Here is a 21,686-nt window from a genome sequence, read left to right as displayed (position 1 = left end):
AATCTATGGGGCACAGTACAGTGATTTTTTAAAAAATATTTTATTTATTTCAAAGTGCTTTAGTGAGCTTTCTTTCTCTTTATGAATGCTTGAATCATCCAGGGTTGGGCCGGTCTTTAACCAGAACTGAATCTGTGCCTCCTACTTGGATGGCAGAGATGGAAGTACTTGAGGCATCAATTCAAGTGCATATTCAAATGGTTGCATTCCAGATAAGGCATCTGAGATCTCCATGCCATCAAGGAAGAACCACAAAGCTGCTACTGCCACCTTCCTTCAGAAGGAGGAAGATGCTGTCACAGTGAATGGAATGGTATTGAGCTGTTGTTAACATAGAGAATGGGTCACAGACAAAAATGCTGAAAGATTCTTAGGTTTCAAAAAGAGCTTAGTCAAGGCTACATTAAAAGACAAAGTTGCGTCAGATGTAGTTTTGCCTATCTTCACTGACTCTCATTGAAGATTCTAGAATCTTGCAGCAACCCAGTGCAACAATGGTTTAGAAAGCTCCATGACACACACAGAGGAGGGCACTTTGAAAGTTTGTGAAAAATAGAATTAAAGGATGCTCCTTTAGGCACACAATATTTCTAGAAACCAAGCATGGCTTTCTTCATAATATGCGATGTCCACAAACTTTTTGAAGATGGCCTGTGTTTATCACCAGAAGAAAATAAGTGATAAACAGAAAAATAAAAGGCAGTGGCAGTGCTGTTGGTTATAATCTTATTTGGACATGATTTGAATTAAATGACTGTGATGGACTGAGATTAGGAAACTTCTTAAAACAGTAAGTTATAGTATACTGATACATCAAGTTAAATTGGGCTGTTAGCTTTAAAGTTTTCTTATTTCTCTTGTGGTTTGCTTTCTCTGAAAAGATGCTGTTCGCACAGACATATTTGCAGTCACACTTGTCATTTGCCATCACCCTTCTGCATAAATCTGCCTCATTAACTCCACATTTGTTTTGAAGTCTCAGCTTGAGATGAACTTTTTACTTTTTTGCCTAACATAGTTCATTTTTCTCTCTTCACTATTGTTATTTGTTTAACCTACTCATATTTTTAGAAGCATTTTTGTAGAGAGATGCTGTAGCAGATTAAAAGCACATAATGCTGTAGTCAAAAATCACAGAGAAATAACTCTAGGTAATGGGAGGAAACAGAGATGTTCTTGACTTAATGTACTTAAAGTAGAAAAGTAATGACTGTATTAGCCGTTTTTATGAAGCAAATGGTGAAAGAAAAATTAGACAGAATGTTCTTAATAGTCTTCCCAAGAACACTGAAAGAGACTTGGGCATTTCCCAAGTTGTTGATGTATCTTGCCTTTGGGGTTTCTTTATTAGCCATTTATAATATCTATTTATATAAATCTTTTATATTTTTTTGTGGTAATTTAATAACCAAAACCACTGAAGATTCTATTCCTTAGAACACCAGCTGGGTCTCTTTTCTACTAAATGGGCATAATGTACTGGGAGGTAAGGCATCTGACATGGAAAAGTGCCATCTTTCTTTGTGGGAAATGTCTAGATTTGAAAATAGCCTTTTTCCAAGTAGCAATTTGTCATAGCAGGGGCCAAAGCTCACCATCACTAATTAGGAATTGCATAAAAATAAAAATGTGGGATAATATTTTCTAGAGTCTGGGAGATGGAAAATTTTCTCTTGAGTTTGGACATGTTCTTTATCATTTCATTTTTGAAGAAAGATGGAAAATTTGTTTTATAGACACTGGACCATAATAATGTCCCTGGGTATGTCCCCCATAACCTGTATGGGACTTTTCAGAGTCACTTTTTAAAAAAGATTTATTTATTTATTTAAAAGGAAGTTAGCAGAGAGGTAAGCAGAAAGATCTTTCATACACTGGTTCACTCCCTAAATGCTTGCAATAACCAAGGTTCAAGTCAGGACCCAGGAGCTTCATGTGATTCTCCCACCTGGGTACAGAGCCCATGTTCTTCCAGAGCCCAATAGCAGTGAGCTGGATAGGAAGTGGAACACAGGGAACTTGAACCGACACCAATGTGGAATGCAGGTGTCACAAATGTCAGCTTAACCAGTTACACCACAACGCCTAAAGCCATTGTTTTAAGATTTATTCATTTTTATTTAAAAGGCAGCTTTTACAGAGAGATAAGGGGAGACAGAGATGGTCTTCTATCTCCTGATTCACTCCCCAAACAGCTGCAACAGCCAGAGCTGAGATCAGAAGATGGGATACAGGAGCCTCCTCCAAATCTCCTGCGTGTGCAGAGTTCCGAGGGGTTGGGCCATCCTTTTCACAGGGCATAGGCAGGGAGCTGGATAGGAAGTAGAGAAGCTTGGACACAACTAGAGCCCATACTGGATTCTGGTGCCACAGGGCAGATGGTTAATCTGCTGTGTCACTGTGCTAGCCTCCCAGAATCACATGTTTACTTTTTTTTTTTTTAAAGATTTATTGTTATTGGAAAGCCGGATATACAGAGAGGAGGAGAGACAGAGAGGAAGATCTTCCATCCGATGTTTCACTCCCCAAGTGAGCCGCAATGGCCAGTGCTGCGCCAATCCGAAGCCGGGACAAGGAACCTCTTCCGGGTCTCCCATACGGGTGCAGTGTCCCAAAGCTTTGGGCCATCCTCAACTGCTTTCCCAGGCCACAAGCAGGGAGCTGGATGGGAAGTGGAGCTGCCAGGATTAGAACCGGCGCCCATATGGGACCCGGGGCGTTTAAGGCGAGGACTTTTAGCCGCTAGGCCACGCCGCCGGGCCCCCACATGTTTACTTTGTTTATACCTATTAAGACATTAGGAAAAATCACCATCAGGAAACCTGCTTGCCTGGGTGTGGAGCAGTAGGAACGGGCAATTTGATGTGACCAGGTTCAGAATCCCAAGTCTTATTGTCCTTAGGTCACTTCACTGTCCCCTGCACTGTAAAGGCTTATTCATCCTATTTACAAGACAATGAGGTATCCAACCCATCCTGTTCTGGGTACCATTTTTCCAGCTTTGGACAGAAGTTCTTGAACCAGGACTGAGGCCAAGAGTCACTATAGTTCAAGGGTGTGAGTTCCAACTGGCAGTGGAAGACTGTGATGCAATCTCAGAAGAGCCAGGTGTGAAGGGATTTGTACTCTCAAGGCGAACAACACCTTTGACATTGAACTCATGTATGTACAGAATATGGAACTACCCCAGGCAATGTGAGGAATTCCTGCTGTTGTTCATGCGTAGCAGGCAGTATTTGTGTTTGTGTTGAGGTTTAAACACATTGCTGCTGAAGGTGGGAGCAAATGAGACAGTAGGTAAAGGAAACGTTGGTCACCGAGTGCCTAGAGAGGGAAGGAAGGTGAGGACACACTGAAGGAAATGCCGCTGATAAGCAGGATTCTATGATTCTTACAGAGATTCGTCTGATAATGGCAGATGAGGGACAAGGCTTGAATTAATGAGGAGGTGGGTCACTGACATAGAAGCAAGGTCATCTGCCCTTCCAATTTAGTGGTACATGGAAGTCCTTATCGTAGTATTGAAGGAATTCATGAAGGAATGAGATGTTGGGAAAAAAGGGATGAATGGGAAAAGGGGCAAATGAAGCGTATCTGCAGGTGTGGTCCAGACAAGCACAGGGGGGGAGAGGCAGAGGCTCTGGTGTCATTCTGAAGATGTGAGTTACCTAACCTCCTTAAGGCTCACACTCACTTTCTGTAAAATTAAGGTGTCATGGTAACCACCTTCCCCTTCTTGTATACACATAAAGCACCCCAGATTGCAGTAACAGAATCTCTTATTATTTTGTTTCTGAAAAATAGTTTTAAATTTTTTATGTATTTGAGTGAGAAAAAATGAAGGAGAGGGACAGGAAGGGGAGAGAAACAGCTCCCATCTGCTGGTTTCTTTCCGAAAAGAAAGTAATAGCCAGGACCCTAGAACTCAATCTAGTCTCCCGCTTACACATGGCTGGGAGGGACCCAACCACTTGAGCCTTAGCAGGAAGCAGAAATCAGAAACCAAGCCGTGACTTAAACCTAGACACCATGGTATGGGATGTGGGTGTCCCAAGCAGCATCTTACATTTGGCACCCAAGTGCCTGCCTTTCTTAATATTCTTTCTGGCACTAAATAGGAGATGGGTTTTCAAGCTAACTTTCTTTCTTTCTTTATTTTTTTTAAGATTTTATTATTATTGGAAAGCCGGATATACAGAGAGGAGGAGAGAAAGAGAGGAAGATTGTTTCAATCCCCAAGTGACCCGCAACGGGCCGGTGCGCGCCGATCCAGCGCTGGGAACCAGGAACCTCTCCCAGGTCTCCCACGCGGGTGCAGTGTCCCAAAGCTTTGGGCCGTCCTCTCCTGCTTTCCCAGGCCACAAGCAGGGAGCTGGATGGGAAGTGGAGCTGCCGGGATTAGAACCGGCGCCTATATGGAATCCCGGCGCGTTCAAGGCGAGGACTTTAGCCGCTAGGCCACGCCGCCGGGCCCTCAAACTAACTTTCCTTTCTCCTCATTTTTGCCTCAGTTGAAAAGCCAGTTAGCATCCAGAACGGTCTCTGGTCCCTAGGATTGAGGATGAGGACTGAGGTGAAAGCTAAAATAGAGGACTTGGCACTCAGGTGGTGCCTGCCAGGAAACTAAGCTCCCTGTTACAAAAAGAGATAGCCAGGGGAGGTTCGTTGGATCAGAGAAGTCTGTTTCTATCCCTCTCTTGTGAGTTCAAAGCTGCTCTTCTCAGACATCTTGGTGGTGGTCTTGAAGCAAAGTGGCTGGAGTTAGTATTAACACTAGCTGGTGTTCTTGGGGCCTGACAGGCGCTGTAAATTGCGGAACTTTTATGTAAGCTGTGGCAAGGGGAATGAGATTCTTGCCCGGGAACCATGTGAACAGATATGCCCCGAACTCAGTCGTCAAGGTCAGTCTTGTCTTGGAGTGGTATCTTAGAGGTCAAAATTAATACAAAAATTTCATCCTTTCAAAATGCTGACATTTGAATAAAGACTGGATTGCTAATAATGCCATACCGAGGGTATTTGAAACCTGAAGCAACAGAAAAACAAACAACCCCCCCCTCCAAAAAACAGAAGCAAGACTGAGCTTGTCATAAATGAAAATTGTGATATTTCTCTAGGATTTTTTTGCATTAATTGTGATTTGGAGAAAATAGTGTTCTCAAATATTCAAGTATTTATTCTGAGTCTTTGTCATTTGCTTAAATTTAATGCCCAAGAGGAGTGCCCTACATTCCTCTCCCTTGTCTGTTCCTTTTGTGATAACAATTATTTAATCTTTAGGAACCTATCACAATTCTTGTTGCTAGCCACATTCTTGCATAGGAAAAATGTGAGGCTGGGGGAGCATTACTAATTTCCTATGGGTGCTATAAGAAATTGTCACAAGTTTGGTGGCTTCCATGTCTTTCCTTACAGTTATAGAGATCAGAAACACGAACTACACTTTGCTGGACTAAAATCAGGGTGCTGGCAGGGCGCTCTCTCTTTGTAGTCACTAGGACAGAACCCCATTCCTTGCTTTTCCAACTCTCAGGACTGAGCCTTTGCATTCTTTGACTGGCAACCTCTTCTTGTAGCTTCTTACGGAACAGCACCCTTCCTCTCCCTCCTGCCGCAGGCCCATCTCTGTCTCCCTATTGTAAGGATACTTGAGATTACTTCAGGATCCACTCAGACCATCCACTCAGGGAGACCATCTGCTCTATAGGGTATTTCTTTAATGGTATATTTTTTTAAGATTTATTTATTTTTATTGGAAAGGCAGATATATAGAGAGGAGGAGAGACAGAGAGGAAAGTCTTCTGAACGATGGTTCACTCCCCAAGCGGCTGCAACGGCCGGTGCTGCACCGATCTGAAGCCAGGAGCCAGGAGCTTCTTCCAGGTCTCCCACGCAGGTGCCGGGTCCGAAAGCTTTGGGCCATCCTCAACTGCTTTCCCAGGCTACAAACAGGGAGCTGGATGGGAAGCGGGGCTGCCAGGATCAGAACCGGCGCCCATATGGGATCCCAAAGCATGCAAGGCGAGGACCTTAACCACTATGCTATCACGCCGGCCCCTTTAATGGTATTTTTAAAGTTACATTTGTCCTCTCATGTGATATTCCCAAGTTCTGGTAACCAGGACACAGATCTATTGAGGGATTTTTTTCTTAGGTGTTGGTTAACGGCCAGAGTGAGAGAGTGTTTCTATTTGCTGGTTCGTTGTTCACTCTTCAAATGCACACATGGTTGGGCCTGGGCCAGGCTGAAGCCTGGAGCTGGGAACTCAACCTAGATTTCCCACATGGATGGCCAGAGCCCAACTGCTTGAATCTTCACCTCGTGCCTCCCAGGATCTGCATTAACATGAAGCTGTAGTCCCCAGAGAAGCAGAACTCAAGCCTAGACATTCAGATACCATATACAGGAGTCCCAAATAGCATTGCAAAAGATATGGCAAATGCCTACCCCAAGGAACATCAGCTTTAGTCTTCCTAATGTACCTGTATCAGGGACAAAATGGTGGAAGTCTTTCTCATTCTTTTTTTTTAAGGTATTTTATTATTTTTAAAAATTCTTTTATTTTGATAATCTTTACATAGTTGATCAGGACACAAAGGGTCAAGGGCGACAGGGAAGTGGATAAGACCATTGTTTCCACATTAATATTATTTTTTCTTTCTGTATCCGGGGTAAGGGGAGAGATACAGGGAAAAGACCCACCCAGCCTCCCACCCATCCCAGGTCCCTGACATGGGGCATGCTCCAAGGGTCCTGCTCATGCAGTTTTGATAGTTCATCAGTTCTGAATTTTTGCCAATCTCGCTGTTCCAAGCTCGAAGAAATCTATTTAGAATCCAGTGTGATTCTGAGATCAGCAATTTAGTTGGAGGGATTCCCAAAGAAAATTTGTGTAAGGTGACCCCAGACCTGATTATTGTATGTGAATGCCAGCACAGGGCCCAACACAGTCTGTCGCCCAATCAGCTTATGCATATGCTGGTGGTTGCAATTGCTGGGTCAGTTCTGTTTCCAGACCTGTCTTCTACACAAACCAATGGGTGTTGTAGATAAGTCTGATTCTGCCCAGCACACACTTGGCCCTCTCGCAAACCAATGTGAGCTGCAGCCTAGTTGGGGCGACTCCCCAAAACCTCCACCAGGCCTGCCCCCTACCCTGGTTTCCATGCTTGCCAGTATGTACAACAGACTAGTCCAGTCTGTCCCACATCCCATTCAGCTCTCAAACATGTCAGTGGGCATTGAAGCCTAGTTCAACCCAACCAGTTCCACTATCCAGCCCAGACACATGCTGGTGGGCGTCGTTTTGTCTAGCCACCCCTGCCCCAGTCCTGGTTTTCATTCTGTCCAGTGGGAGTGGTAACTCAAGAGGGGGGTGCCCACTATTTCCCTCCTGGGCCACCCCCCCACTCCCTGATTATGCACTCTCCAGGTGGTTCTATGGTTGAACTTGACAGAATTAGGCCCCGTGGCCAGCCTCTGCCAACTGATGCTTCAGCAAAACCCAACTAACTCTCACCCACTCTGATTTATGCTTGCACCAATAGGAACAGTCAGCCCAGCCTGGCTTTCCCCTGATTTAGCTCACATGAGGCCCACAGGTGTTGTAGCCCCGCCTGGTCTGGTCTGCCCCCATCCCAACTCACGCTCTCTAGTGGGAGTGGCAGTCCCGCAGGGAGAGAGCTCCCCATTCCCCCTACTGGCTTTCCCCCGTCCTCAGCTGGTTCTCACATGTGCAGGTTGGGTGCTGTAGCCCAGTCTGGCTTGCCCTCCCCCCTTGCCTCAGCATTTGCCAGTGGGTGCTGTAGCTTGACCCGGCCCACCCCCAATTCCAGCGCCCCATGGTGGGAGTTATAGCCTAGCCCAGCCCAACTGGCACCCTTTCCTAGCTGTAATGTGTACTGCTTTGTGTTGTGTCTGAACCTGGCACGACCCACACACTCTTCTAGTGCTTGGATTTGCCAGCAGGTGATATGAACTGGTTCAGCCTGGTCCGCCCCTGACCTGTGCCAAATGTATGCAGGTAGGTACTTTTCCCTGGCCTGGTTTGAGCTGCTTCCTATTGTGGCTATTACGCTCACCTGCAGGACCTCTGGCCTGCCTAAGGAGTTGCTTAGGCTCCTGCATCAGAACCTCTCCCCATGCCAGATCTTGTGTATACTGGTGGGTCCATGGGCCAGTCCCACTTTGTCCACCTCCTGTCCTGGCAGGAACAGTGGCCTTTACCGACTGGCCTTCAACCCATTCTGATTCTTACTGTAGCATATTTCAGCCCAGCCAAGGCTTGTCCATACCCAGACACAGCTCATGCATGGCTCAGTAGAGGCAGAGACCTAGCCTAGTCTATTCTACATCTATCCTGGTCCTCCAGAGCACCAGATGGTGCTGGAGTCTAGCCTGACTTGGAGCACCCAGTCCCAGTCCACACTTGTGGCAAGGGACACTGCAGCCATATCCAGACCAGAATGCAGCCCCTACTCTGGTCCCCAAACTCACCAGTGGGAACCCCAACCCAGCCAGGGTGTTCTCTTTGCTCCCCAACCGGGCCTGCTCCCAGTCACAGATCATGTGCATGCCAGTGGTTGTTCTGACCCAGCTTGGCACAGCCCTTCACCTGTGTTGGTCTTTGCCTTCGATGCTCAGCATGTCCTGTGTTCCATCCTGATTTCTGTTCTTGCTTGTGAGCTAAGGTTTGCTCGGCCCTGCCAGGTCTGCCCCCTTTTATAACCAATCCATACTTTAGCCAGCCATTGGATCTACTATGCCCAGCTTGCCCAACCCCCAGGCCTGGACCATATGATCATCAGTGAGAGTTGTGACCCACTGTGGGAGTTTCCCAAGTTTCCCCATTTGACCCACTCCCAGACCCAGATCTCATACATGCCAGTGGGTGTTAGTCTGGGCTTCCACTTTGGCCTTGTATGAGCTGGTGAACTTTGCTGCTGGGCCCACCCCACACCCTATTTTAGGATGCACATTTGGGTGCTGCTGCCTTGACCTGCCTGGACTGTTATTGGTTCCTTTACCTGTGAGTGATGGCAGGTTCCATGGTCACACATAGCTAAGCCCATCACCACTGCAACTCTTGAGCTAACCAGCAGCACTGTATTTCCACAGAGTTTGGCTCATACTTTCCCCACAGAATCTACCCCCGGACCTGGTTCTCACGCATGCTGGTTAATGTCATGACCCATCCTTTGTTTCAATACTCCTTCAGGTACTGGTACCTAGTACTGCCGGACAGGCCTTTAGCCATAGCTTTCATGTGGACTGGTATGTGGCAGTCGGAGATGCTCTATACTAACAGCCTATCTGAGTACTCCCATGTGGGCTGGTGAATCAGTCTGGCCAAAATGGATCTCATGGACTCTCCCCCCCAAAGCACCAGGTCTCAGTCCCCATGCTTGTCAACAAGTTTTGTGACCCTGTCATTGGGAGTCACACAGGATTCATCCCTCACCTACACTCACATTGGTCTTATCTGTGGATGTCCCTAGGCAGCAATCAGATATCCTAAAAACCCTAGAGCTTGTGCTGGGTGGCCAGGAGGCAGAGCCTGGCACTGAATAGGTGTACTGGCCGCCCAAAGCCTAGGACTTGCTCACCACAAGGCAGCAGTGGCTATGGCCTGAGTTCCAAGCATTGGGGTCCAGCCTGTCTCAGGAACCCCTGCCCGCCCGCCCCCCACCTCCCGTAGCAGCCATGCTACAGGGGGGGCTCCTTTTGCCCCCAGCCCCATGGCTGAACTGAAAGTCTTTCTCATTCTTATCATGCACACAGAACCTTTCTTGGAAGACAGAGGCAGAAAATCTCACCTCTTGCATCTGCAGCCAGACTCTTGCAGGTGTGGAGACCTTGAACTGGAGAGACAGGAAGTTAGAGTAACAGAAAACAAATGCCAGCCTGCTTTTCCTCAGGACTAATTTTCTTCCTATCACGAGTAAATCCGTAAACCTTACTGGCTTAAATCTCATTTTCTTTGACTGTCTTATAGGCAAGGGGGAAAACAACCACTCTCCACTGTATCAATGATAACAGTTGGAATTTTGATCACTTGTACCTTATTATACACAGTAAAAGGTAGCTGGTGTGTGGGAATGATGTTTATGTATTTGCTGTTGGAACTCAATATATAGTGAGGATTGTCTTTACTTTCTGCTGGTAATTCATTGTAAGTTATGCCAGGACATTGGAGGACTACCAGTTTGTCTGCACCTGAATGAATTCCTATAAGTGGTGAGGTTTGCAAGCCACAGACACCTCTGCTGGAAGTACCCAACACATATCAGACAACCAGGTACATGGAGTATGCGGACATTACCATTGCTGTGTCCTAATAAAAGCTAATGGATACTGAAATTCGAATTTCATATGGTTTGCATGTGCCATGGAATATGCATTTGACATTTTCAAGCCATTTATAAATATTAAGAGTAAAAAAATGATAACTATGCTTAGCATGTAGGTCATGCAAAACAGGTGGCAGACTGGTCCCTGGTTTACTAATCCTCACATTTTGTAGCTTATTTTTCAATGCTATCTTAAAGAAAGTGGGAAAGGTTGCCATTATCTTATTCTGTATGGAGGAACAAGCACGTAAAATGTGTCTTTCCTGAGGTTGTTTAATCTGCTATCATAAAATATGAGTGACTCTAATATAGATTTCAAAGTATCTTCTTTTCCATCCAGTGTAATCCTTCTGCCTCTAGATTTTGGGAGTTTCCTGCAGGGTTAAAAGCAAGGGCTTGTTTATCTCTGCCGTGGTGGTTATCACAGTGGTAACTGAAGCTTCATTAATGTTTCTCACGTGTAAATTCTTCTCCAAAACCACAGGCTGAAATTATCATCTAAAAATATTAGGAATATGCCCTCTGCTGTATTTTCATATTTCACCTATTTTTTTGACCCAGTTAATGATCAAATCAACTATGAGAAGGTCTGCATTTGAAGATACTACCTTTCGGGAAATGGTCTTCCTTTTCTCAGCATTGAAACCTTCATTGCGCTGGCTCGACCTCTCTTTAATCTGAAAGTAAAGCAAAAGCAAATGGCTCTTTCTGGAGGAAAAGCAGAGTCAGAAGGGCACACAGGCAAAATCAGCTCAGCGACCCAGACTCCTCTTGCCCAGGCTAAAATCAGGGTGCTGACAGGGCAATGTTCTCCCAACAGCTACTAGCGAAGAACTTCGTTTCTTGCTGAACATGGTAAAGCTGACTCATAATCAGGTAAAAATGCACCACTGGCTTCCGATTTCAATGCCAAAGAAAGTACTGTCGACAAAAGATTCCCAGTGCACAAAAAGGGAAAGAAGTCTCAGAATACTTAAAATGACTTTCCTACAATTTGGAAAATATTCTCCTGAGAAACTTAGTCCCAGCCTCAGCAAGAATTTACACGGAAGTGTGAGAGGGTTTGGAATTTCACGGATGCTTCTTTTTTGTTGTAGGATGGGAGACACGTCTTTGCAGAACACATTCTCTGTTGGTCAGCGTGGAGAGGTCAACAGAATGTAAAAGCATTTACCACGGTATCAAGATATCCAGAAGTGACCAAAATTTGGTTTGGATGGAGGTGGCTGTGGTACATGAAATATCGTATTGATGTTAGGTGAAGGATATAAAAAAAAAACAATTTAAAAATTCAGCTTTTGTGCTAAGGGCAGTCACCCTGCCGTGTGAGCGGTGGTGCATGAGGCCCAGGAAATTAAAAGGCTTGACCACATGCCCCGAACCATCCAAACTACTTTATTGTTCAAGTGAAGGGAAACACGAATACCAATAGCCAGGAGGATGCAATTTAAACTGAACTTCAAAATCATTTTGTGTTTTAACCTTCTGCAGTGTTCTTAGCACTGCAAATCAGACCACTTTCAGAATACAGAAAAATAAAGCAATACAGGAGATTTTTGGTACTACCATCTTCCTTTTCATGCAGTGCACATGTTCACTTTGAAATAAAAGTTTGACAAAGGTCCAAAGAAATGAACCATCCGTACCTAAGAGAAGTTTTTATCCACTGAGGATTATTGCTAATGGCCTATTCTACAATGATGATCTGATTTGCAGCAGGATTTCAGGCCAAGATTTCTGTACTTTTCACTTTTAGGTGGCTGTATTTAAATGTGTTTTGGGAAAGTGTGATGTGCGCAAGAATCCTAAATAGAATCCATTTCTCCATTTTTTGGTGATGTGTATTGTGTGATCAGCAGCCCCATTACTTTGCCATCAGGAGAGGGATCTGAATGGGGACAATTTTTCTCCCTCTCTCATCATTACAGCTTTTAGACTGAGACACTTGCAGAAATTCTGCTTAGTGGAGGGAAGATACGGTCCACATTGGTGCCAGGCCAGACGTGCACAGAATTAATCATTCCATAACTCTGAGGCCAAACATCCTGCTTCCAAAGGTCTAGGGTCATTGCATTGTCCCAAAAGAATTAATTCCTAAGGGAATGCAATAAACATGGTAAGCCAAATGTAAACTGCTCTGTGGAAGATGTTGAAAATCAACTTCTCATGGGAGGAAATAACACAGTTGTGAATGTAAAATGAAAATCTCAAGTTTTCCTACACTCCATTCTGTGTAAAAACAAGTATATATTACAAAGACACTTGTCAGGTTTGCTATGTAGGCATGATATCTTAGGGAAGATTTAATAAAGATGTTCATAAAAATCTTTTGTGTGCAGGGTTTGAAATGGGAGAAAAAAGCAGGGGAAAAAAAAAGGAGGGTATGGAGTCTACTTGGTAGAATTTTAAGAACACACTGTTCCTTCAGGCAAGTGAGGTACAAGAGGCTGCTGTGGCTGGAGGGCCTCCTGGGGAGCTCAGGAGCTCCTGGCTGTCTTGCCCACAGCAGACAGCAGCGCTAAGTCATTCAGAAGAAGCTTCACCTCAGGCCAAGAGGAATTGTAGTGTTTGAGCTTAAACTTTGCATTTTTGCCTTGAAAGAAAAATGCTGTTTTAAATTCCTTTGACTTGAAAGTACTTTCTCCTTAGGCTGAGGGGGAGAAATCTTCAGTGAGACAGACAGAACTTTCTCTCTGACTTAGCGTTGAGTTTTTACCACCATCTGTGGTAGTTTTCAGTCTATCCGCACATGCTTCACTATTTTCCCCATTACAACGTATAGTGTATGTTCCAATCCTTTCCACCTGGGCAGCCTTCTTGATTGGTTTGACAAATAGAATGGAATTATGCTGGGTGGCTTCCAAGCCTTGGTCTGATGACCATGTGGCTGTAGTTATTTCTCTCATGACAACATTTTTGGGTGTCTTCAGCCACCACATATCTAGTCTGACTATTCTTAGACAATGTGGAGAGATGCTGTAACATCACAGAATTACTGCAGTAAGTCTTGATTGCTCAAACTCTGCTAGTTCCAGTTTTCTGGACAGGAAAATATAAGCCCTTGGAATATCTTGACTTCTAAGAGCATCTTAAGAGGGGCTATCTGGATAAACCACTGCCTGCAAAACCAGCATCTTCTGTGAGTGCTGGTTCGAGTCTGGTTTGCTCCACTTCTGATGTAACTCCCTGCTAATGTTTCTTGGGAATCGGTGAATGATAGCCCAAGTGCTCTTACCTGCCTGGGAGATTCAGGTGGCATTCTAAGCTCCTGCTTTAGTCTGGCCCAGCTCTGCCCACTCTTACCCTGGCTATTGCAACCATTTAGGAAGTGAACCAGAGGATGCAAGCATTCTCTCTCTCTATCCTCTCTGTGTAATGTCTCTTACTTTATGTTTGTAACTCTGCCATTCAGCCAAATAAAATGAGTCTTTTTATTTTAAAACATCAGACAATAAATGCAAATAATACGATTGTAGTGGGGAAACTGGCTGTTGTATTCACTTGAGCTCTTGAGGGGCTGGAGAGTTGAGCTCCTAGTTAAAACACTGGGTACTAAGATCCATTCAGGTTTTCTAGGCAGCAATATTCTGCGGATGCTGTCACACACATTACTGGGAGAGTCAAGAGCTGTGCCAAAGAACAGCTGGAAGGTTGTGTTAGTTGCCTCTTTGATTCTTTCCTAGACACTGATTAAAAAAATAGTGTTATTTGTTTTATTTTTATTTTTAAATATTTATATATTTTATGATTTGAAAGATAGTGTTAGAGTGAGAGAGAGAGAGAGAAAATGACAGAGGAAAAGACTCATCTAACCATTGGATTTAGGGACCCTTGAGCAGAAGAGCTAGAAACAGATTGATGGAGAGACACAGATAACCCTCTCTCTAGCTCTCTTTCTGAGAACATGAACCTATATTCCTGTCCTAGCTTTTTGATTCTCCCAGTGCTAGTTCTTGACATATGGATAAAGAAGATTTCAAGAGAAGTTTAGTTCCAGCCACTGTATGATTTAATCACAAATGAAAAGGTGTTAAGGGGACTGCCTAGCCACATGGAGTCAAGTTCCAGATTTTTGAGCAATATGAAGAAATCATTGGGTTTTTTTTGGGGGGGGCACCATTTCTTTGTGCAACTTATTAGTCAGTAGTGGACAATCAGAACAAGCCTGGATACCAAGAGCAAAAAGTTATAGTAGATTTTGGAAAGAGTTTACTAGCAGAAGCTTGAACATTTCAGTAGTGGCTTAAAAATTATTTTGGATTCAGACATAAACAGCTCAAAATAAAAAGTATATCTTTGTTTCTAGATTATTATGAATAGAAAGTAGATTGATGGATTTTCTTAGCTCAAACCACCAATTTTGTTGTGAAAAAGAGAACTGAGCAAGCAACAAAAACCAAAAGTGAAGGAGCCAGAGAAAATAGAGAGGGAGGGAATCAATCCATGGCAACATAACTGATTTCTACCAAAAAACTGGTCATGGTTACCCAGCTGGATTTCAGAATTGCTATGGACTGTGATTTGCTATGTGCGACTCATTTTCCCTCTCTTGAATATATCTATTATATGTGTGCATTGTCATTTCATGTTGAATATGGCATGAGGGAGTTTTAATTAATTTGTGTCTTTAGTTAACAATCTTTATGTGGAGAGACACAGTTTCAACACATTGTTAAATACATCTGAGGAAGCTGCAGTTGGACTTTATGAAGCTTATTTGAGCCTGAACCTGGAACCTGAGGCCGGTAAGGTAAGGTAAAAGGCTTTTAGGGGTCCCATTCGCATGGATACTGCAGCAAAGTTGCCAACTCTCCCATTATTTATGGGTATGCTATCCTAGTTGAGATTGTTCAATGTATACAGTAAGGCAAAGAGTAGACTGCAGGCTTTCAGAGAGTGTTCTTGGAATCAACTTTAAAAATATATATATGCTTTGAATTGACTAATTTATATAAAGGATCCAGGCTCCAATTATTTCATATAGACAGTTTAAAAACATATTGATACTTCCCACCCTATCTGCTTAGCTCTCTCCCCATCCCTCCTTCCTTATTTTCCCTGAGCTTTTGCCATGATAGATTTTCACTTTAATTTATAGTCATAAGATTAATCCTCCACAAAATTGTAGAAAACCACTATTGCAAAGGAGTGTAGACAAAGGTTTTAAACAATAAGCAGATCTCAAGATGTAAATTTTCTATGTGTTACCACAAAATGAAGGAAGCATAAAATATTTGGGATAGGGTTATTTTTGGGGGGATTGACTTATTTAACAAGGCCGAATTATGCTTATAGAATGGCTGAGAAAGAGTCAGAATTGAACAGAAAAGAAAGTGAAGTGTCTTTAACTGGATTGAAGCCTCAGCTGATCCATTCTGGAACTCCGACTCTGGGATGAATCCTCAGAGTGGTGGTGGGCTGAGGGAAGGAGACACTTTTCAACTTTCTGCATCTTGAATGCAGAGCGCCAGGGTGGTGATAGGTAAGACATTTCTCTTAATTCGTGAAGAACTCTTGGGAGCTGAGATTCACTAGTATTCATGCCATCAGTGGGGGGTGGGGGATACATTTTTAAGTCTTGAGATTGTGGGGTGACACTGCAAAATCCATTATAGAGGTATCGTATGGTGGCTAAACAGGAGGATTTGCGTTCAGTCACGGAGGGTGTTTCGAGATTAGTGTACAGAATCGTCTAGGAGGTGCTTATCGAAGGGGCTGTGAAGAACTCCTGAGGACTTCCTGCCAAGGAAGGCCCCTCCCTCTTGCATCCCACTCCGGGACTGCTGCTCTGTGAAAGTGGATGGCCACAGTGAGGAAGGGGAGAGACGCTGGCCACGTAAGAGGAATGTCCTCTCATACTGGGCTCTGTGTGAAAATGAGTTGTCTGAACTTCCCCAAGTCTTCCAAACAACACTGCCTACATCATCAAGCAGGGATGGAGAATGAGAAGCAAACGGTACCTCTTTCTCTCCAGGGTAAGACAGATCCGAGTCAATTTCTGCCTCAGGATGGTTATGCTCAGCTTAATGAACTAAATCTCAGCTGGACTCTATGGACTAGTTAAATCAACCCTCACTTCACAGACGATTCAGCAGATTGAACTTGTCTATATACATAGCTTTTTTTTTTTTTATACATATATACGAGTTGTCAACTCGTCTATATACATAGCTTTCCATACTCACCCCAGCACCAAGATCTGGTTTGCAGATACAGATGAAACAAAGAAAACACCAACCTCTGTGGATACACGTGACTTATTTGGATCCTGTAACTCATAAACATGAGTGTGAGAATGAAAACTTTGAGTTGCTTTTCTTTACATGCTTTTCTTTGCATCGGTAATTTCTCCCTGCAGCATGTAAAGCTTGAGTATGACCTCCAAAATCATTCAGTCTGAACATTTCCCAGGAAAGTGACTTAAGTACAATAACATAACTTACAATTAGGAAAATGAGACTTGAGGAGGTCGGGGACACCTTCGAAGTCGGAGCAGTGAGTGATTCGTCTTAGGGCATGTTTAAGCCCCTACAGAAAGGTTTTCCTTGTGTGTGTAACTGAGAGTGCCAGTGAGCATTCGACACAGTGTTCTGTGATCTGGCCAACAGTGAAACCAAAGATGTCTTCATAGTTCCAGTTTTCAGTGTAGCTTTGAGGCCAGCATTCCCTTTATATTGTGACTTTGTGATGTCAGAGCAGTGAAATACTTTATGACCTTCCTCAGTGGTCAGCATAGCCTTTATTCATTTTTACGTCTTGTGTTTATTAATCTGGTTTATTACAGGCACAGATTTTTTTCTCCCAAAGGGACAAAGTCCATCCTGCACACGGTGGACCCTTTGTTCCTTTTTATTCCTCTCTGTTGCTGACGCAACAGAGGATTCGTCCCACAGATGCATGACTGGGGTTTCTGCAGTTCATGAGGGGCAGCTGTGGGTCCACAAGGGATAATTCATATTTTATTTCAGAAGTTTAAAACAACTTTGTATAGGAAGGGACACCCTTGGTCAAAGACGGAGGAAGGGCTAACTACGCGAGGAGATATTTCAGAGGTTGTGAGTTTTCCTTCAGTTTTTTTTCTATGCAATATAAATCATTCCATAAAAATTATTACAATAATCAGAACGGTATGTTTTGCTCAACTGGGGCTGCCCTCATGGGAAAACCCACTTAATCAAGATATCTCCCAGGAACTGATTTAAGCCCAATGACATACAATGTCTGTTACTGCAGTTTATAAGGAGTGGTAACTCTAATGGATAGACACTTCCAGGTAATTCACTGCTGCTTGAGGGCAGGTGTGGGACAAGTGTAAGTGCTTGCGGCCTCTATGATTTGTTCTGTTTGCTTCTACAGGAGGATGTGCAGGATCGATTCACACACTAACAGGCATGATTTTAAAGCAGTCCCTGGCATCCATCCGCATACACAGCTGGGCATAGCCCACACTTACACAGTTACTGCATGCTTGCCATTCTCTGAATTTAATTGATTTATTTATGCAACCACATATTCATTTATTCTCTCATTACATAACCACATATCCATCGTCATTCTTTTCTTTCTCTGTCTACAGGCCAATATTCGAACATGCTTAATGTACCATGCTTTATTGGTGTCTTCCAGAAAATTGTATGATATTAATGCGTATCAATTTGACAAAAAAACACTATATCTTTTGTGGAAAAGAACCAAAATGTGGCTGGTGACTACATTATGTCATTATATGGCATCAGGACACATGGCATTATTTCCAGCCCTGGCTTTTGTTCTCAGAGTCTAAGGGAATAGATAGAACCCCAGGCTGTACATTTGCATTCCAAGCAGCAGGAAAAATAAACAAGAAAGACCATAGTGGCTACATATATTTTTAAAGTATCACAACTAGTATTGTTCCTCATTTTCCTCCCACTAATTATTGCTTGCTTAGAATTCATCCATGGTGTTCTATCTAGTACATTAAATTTTAAAAAAATCTATTTATTTTCATTTTTATTTGGAAGGTAGGGAACTAGAACTACATACATTAGTTTTTTCCTCAAATGCCTGCAACAGCCAGGCCAAAGTCAGGAGCCATGAAATCAACCTGCATATCTCGTGTAGTGGAATGCACCTGACAATACTGCTGCTGCCTTCAAGGTGTGCAAGCACAAGAAGCTAGAATGGAAGCAGAGCCATGACCCAATCCCAGGCACTCCAGCGTTCTATCCCAAGAAGAATCTTAGTTGTTGCACCTAAAGTGCACCCTGCTCTAATGCATCATTTTTAATTACCACTTGACTTCTTGGTGTGTATTACCAAATTTTGTCTTTTAGCTTAGTTAACATTTGATGTGTAATTGGTAAATCAGTCAGCTTTAGGGATTTATGAAGCCACCAACTTAATAATTAAAATGAACCAGAAAGAACTATTCGGAATGTGGAATTCATCCCTAAGCAGTAGTTCAGAGTTCCAGGCTCATTCTGTCTTGTGGTTCCACTGTCTTCCCACTGTTGATCACACTGCTCCAGGTTATTTCCAGTGAAGCCAGCTGGCAGGAGAAAGAAGCAGAAAGCTGGCACTGGGGAAGGTTTTATGCCCAGGCCAGTAAGTGGTCTAATGTATTCCAGCCAAATTCCTTTTGCTGGAATGCAGCCGTGAGTTTCTATCTAATCTTAAGGGGATGCTGAGAAATCTGCTCTGTATGTGCAGCCTGGAGGAAGAGGAAAGCAGGTTGGCAGCAAATGTGGTTTTTTTGTATCTTTGTGTCCTATCTCAAGGATTGCCAGAAAGGTTGCCTCTGGTTCCCTCCACTAAAAACAAAGCTGCATCAAGTGTTCATTTGCTTATTTTCCATGGACCTGTGAGACAATGGGCCTGATTTGTAAGCCCAGAAATGGAATTCCTTGGTCATAGGATATGCAGAGAGAAAATAGCACGTATTTTGTTCTCTGGCCTCACAAGCAATACTAGTCCACTTTTAGCATCAGTGCTTGAAGATGCTTTGACTCCTGTATCTCTGCCTCTTCTTCCTGCCTTAGCTCTCTATCCTGGTAGTCTAACAAGCACAAAGAATTATTGTATAGTGATTTTAGTTTATGTTTCCCCAGTAGCTATTGGTTTTGAACATTTCTTCCTATCTTTGTTCAACCTGGAGTTTTCTTTCTATATTCTGGCTGTATTTGCTTATTTTCCCATGGTGGCTCCTTTTCTATCCTTGAATTGAAGAATGCTATTAAACATGGAATTTACCTGTTGATACTGTTTCCTATGACTTGTAGGGACTCTTCCTATCCTTTGGGGCACGGCTTTCACAGTCAGAGCCCATCTTTGGAGTATTGCTAAGAGATTCACTTTCATTATCTCTGTTTAATGAATCTTTCTTATTTTTTCTTAACACATGATATATTTTTTTTGTTGTTTGAAACTTTAGAAAAATTGGGTCTGGCATGATAGCCTAGTGGCTAAATCCTTGTCTTGCATCTACTGAGCTTCCTTATGGATGCTGTTTGTATCCCGGCTGCTTCACTTCCCATCTGTCTCCCTGCTTGTGGCCTGAAAAAACAGTATAGGAGGGACAAAGGCCTTGGGACCCTGACCCACACGGAAGACCTGGAAGAAGCTGCTGGTTCCTGGCTTTGTATCAGATCAGCTCTGGCCATTGTGGTCACTTGGGGAGTGATCCTGTGGGCAGAACATCTTTCTTTTTGTCTCTCCTTCTCTTTGTAAATATGTCTTTTCAATAAAAGAAATTCTTGCCTTGCAAGTGCCAGGATCTCTTATGGGCACCGGTTTGTGTCCCAACTGCTCCACTTCCCATCCAGCTCCTGATTGTGGCCTGGAAAAGCAGTACAGGATGTACAAATACCTTGGGACCCTGCACCTGCATGGGAGATCCAGAAGAAGCTCCTGGCTCCTGGCTTCAGACTGGCTCAGCTGTGGTCATTGCGGCCACTTGGTGAATGAAGCAGCAGATGGAAGATTTTTCTCTCTGTCTTTCCTTCTCTGTAAATCTGCCTTTGCAATAAAAATATTAAATTGGTTCTCCCTCAGGTAATGTCACTGTGACATGGACTTCGGCATGTTCTTCTTCCCTTCCTTCAAGAAGGTGGTGACTCCTCCTGCCCCAGTGCTGGAGTTGCTGGTGGTAGCCTTGCTGACTAATGCTTGATTTTACCATTCATGCCACTATGTGACATCTCTCTTGCGGACTTTCCATGGCAAACTGCTTTCCAACTGTCCCCTACTAACACAATCACTTTGCGTCTGTTATCTTTTTGTGGTCAACATCAGCATGTCTTTTTTTCCCCATTTAATCAGCTCAGATTCCCTCATGGACATTTTATCAGAAATTTGTTATTGAACCCAGACACTCTAATGTAGGATGTGGGTGTCCTAACCTACATCTTAATTGCTCCTTCCATGGATGTTAAAATTTGAAAATGATAATAGATTCATTAGAAGGGATTCCTTCTTTACATCTTCACTTCAGGCTTAATAATAACAATACTACTAATATAATAATACTTTGTGTCTGACACGACATGTGTGCTATTACTAATGCCACTGGTAATGTGAGAAAATACGCAGAGAGAAGCGATGTAGGATTATTCACTTACTCCAGCTCAACCTAACTTTCAAGCTCCAAGGCTTAATGTTAGTTTATACTTCTATTTCTAGAACTCCTCTTTTTGATTTAACTTCATCCCTTTTCTCTTTCCCAGAAGCAAAGTGTAACTTCAGCGACGACACCTGAGTTAAACTAGATTTCAGAAGAAATATTTGATTTTGCTTTGATGATATTCTAGCTTCCAATGGTGCTTATTACATATTGATCCACATAAATCCTAATATAGAGAAAAATGTTATTCCATATGTTTTCTGTTTGTACCTCCACATTCTTTTGAAAATTTTTCTGGGAGAGTAGATTTTAGAGTTAGTATCATTGGACTCGCATACTAGTGGGCTGAATATGGGTTCTGCTAAATTGAATCAAAGATGAGGCATAGTCAGAGATCAAAGATTTGGAAAAGGGTGGAAGTTGTGGCTCCATTGCCTCCACCTCATCTGGATCTGTTACAGTGAACACCATTTTCTTCTTGAGGCCAAAGTTCTTGCTAGATGGCTCCCATGTAAGGTGGTTTGAAGATTCTGGGAGCTGCTGCCTCTGCTAGCTCCTATGAGTCTAGTGAGCATCATTGCTGCTGCTTTTAGCCCTGTCTACTACCCAAGAAATAGGTCACCATGCAATTGCTTCCATTGTCCTCTTTGACAACCACACTGTATTGCTACTATAAATTTCAGGTGAGAAAATTTATGATTTGGCTTAAAAAATTCCGAAGTACATGAAAGAATTT

Source organism: Ochotona princeps, chromosome 3 (genome assembly GCF_030435755.1).
Source record: "Ochotona princeps isolate mOchPri1 chromosome 3, mOchPri1.hap1, whole genome shotgun sequence".
Classification (NCBI taxonomy): Eukaryota; Metazoa; Chordata; class Mammalia; order Lagomorpha; family Ochotonidae; genus Ochotona; species Ochotona princeps.
The sequence above is the reverse complement of the archived record's forward strand: the minus strand, read 5'-3'. Positions refer to the sequence as shown.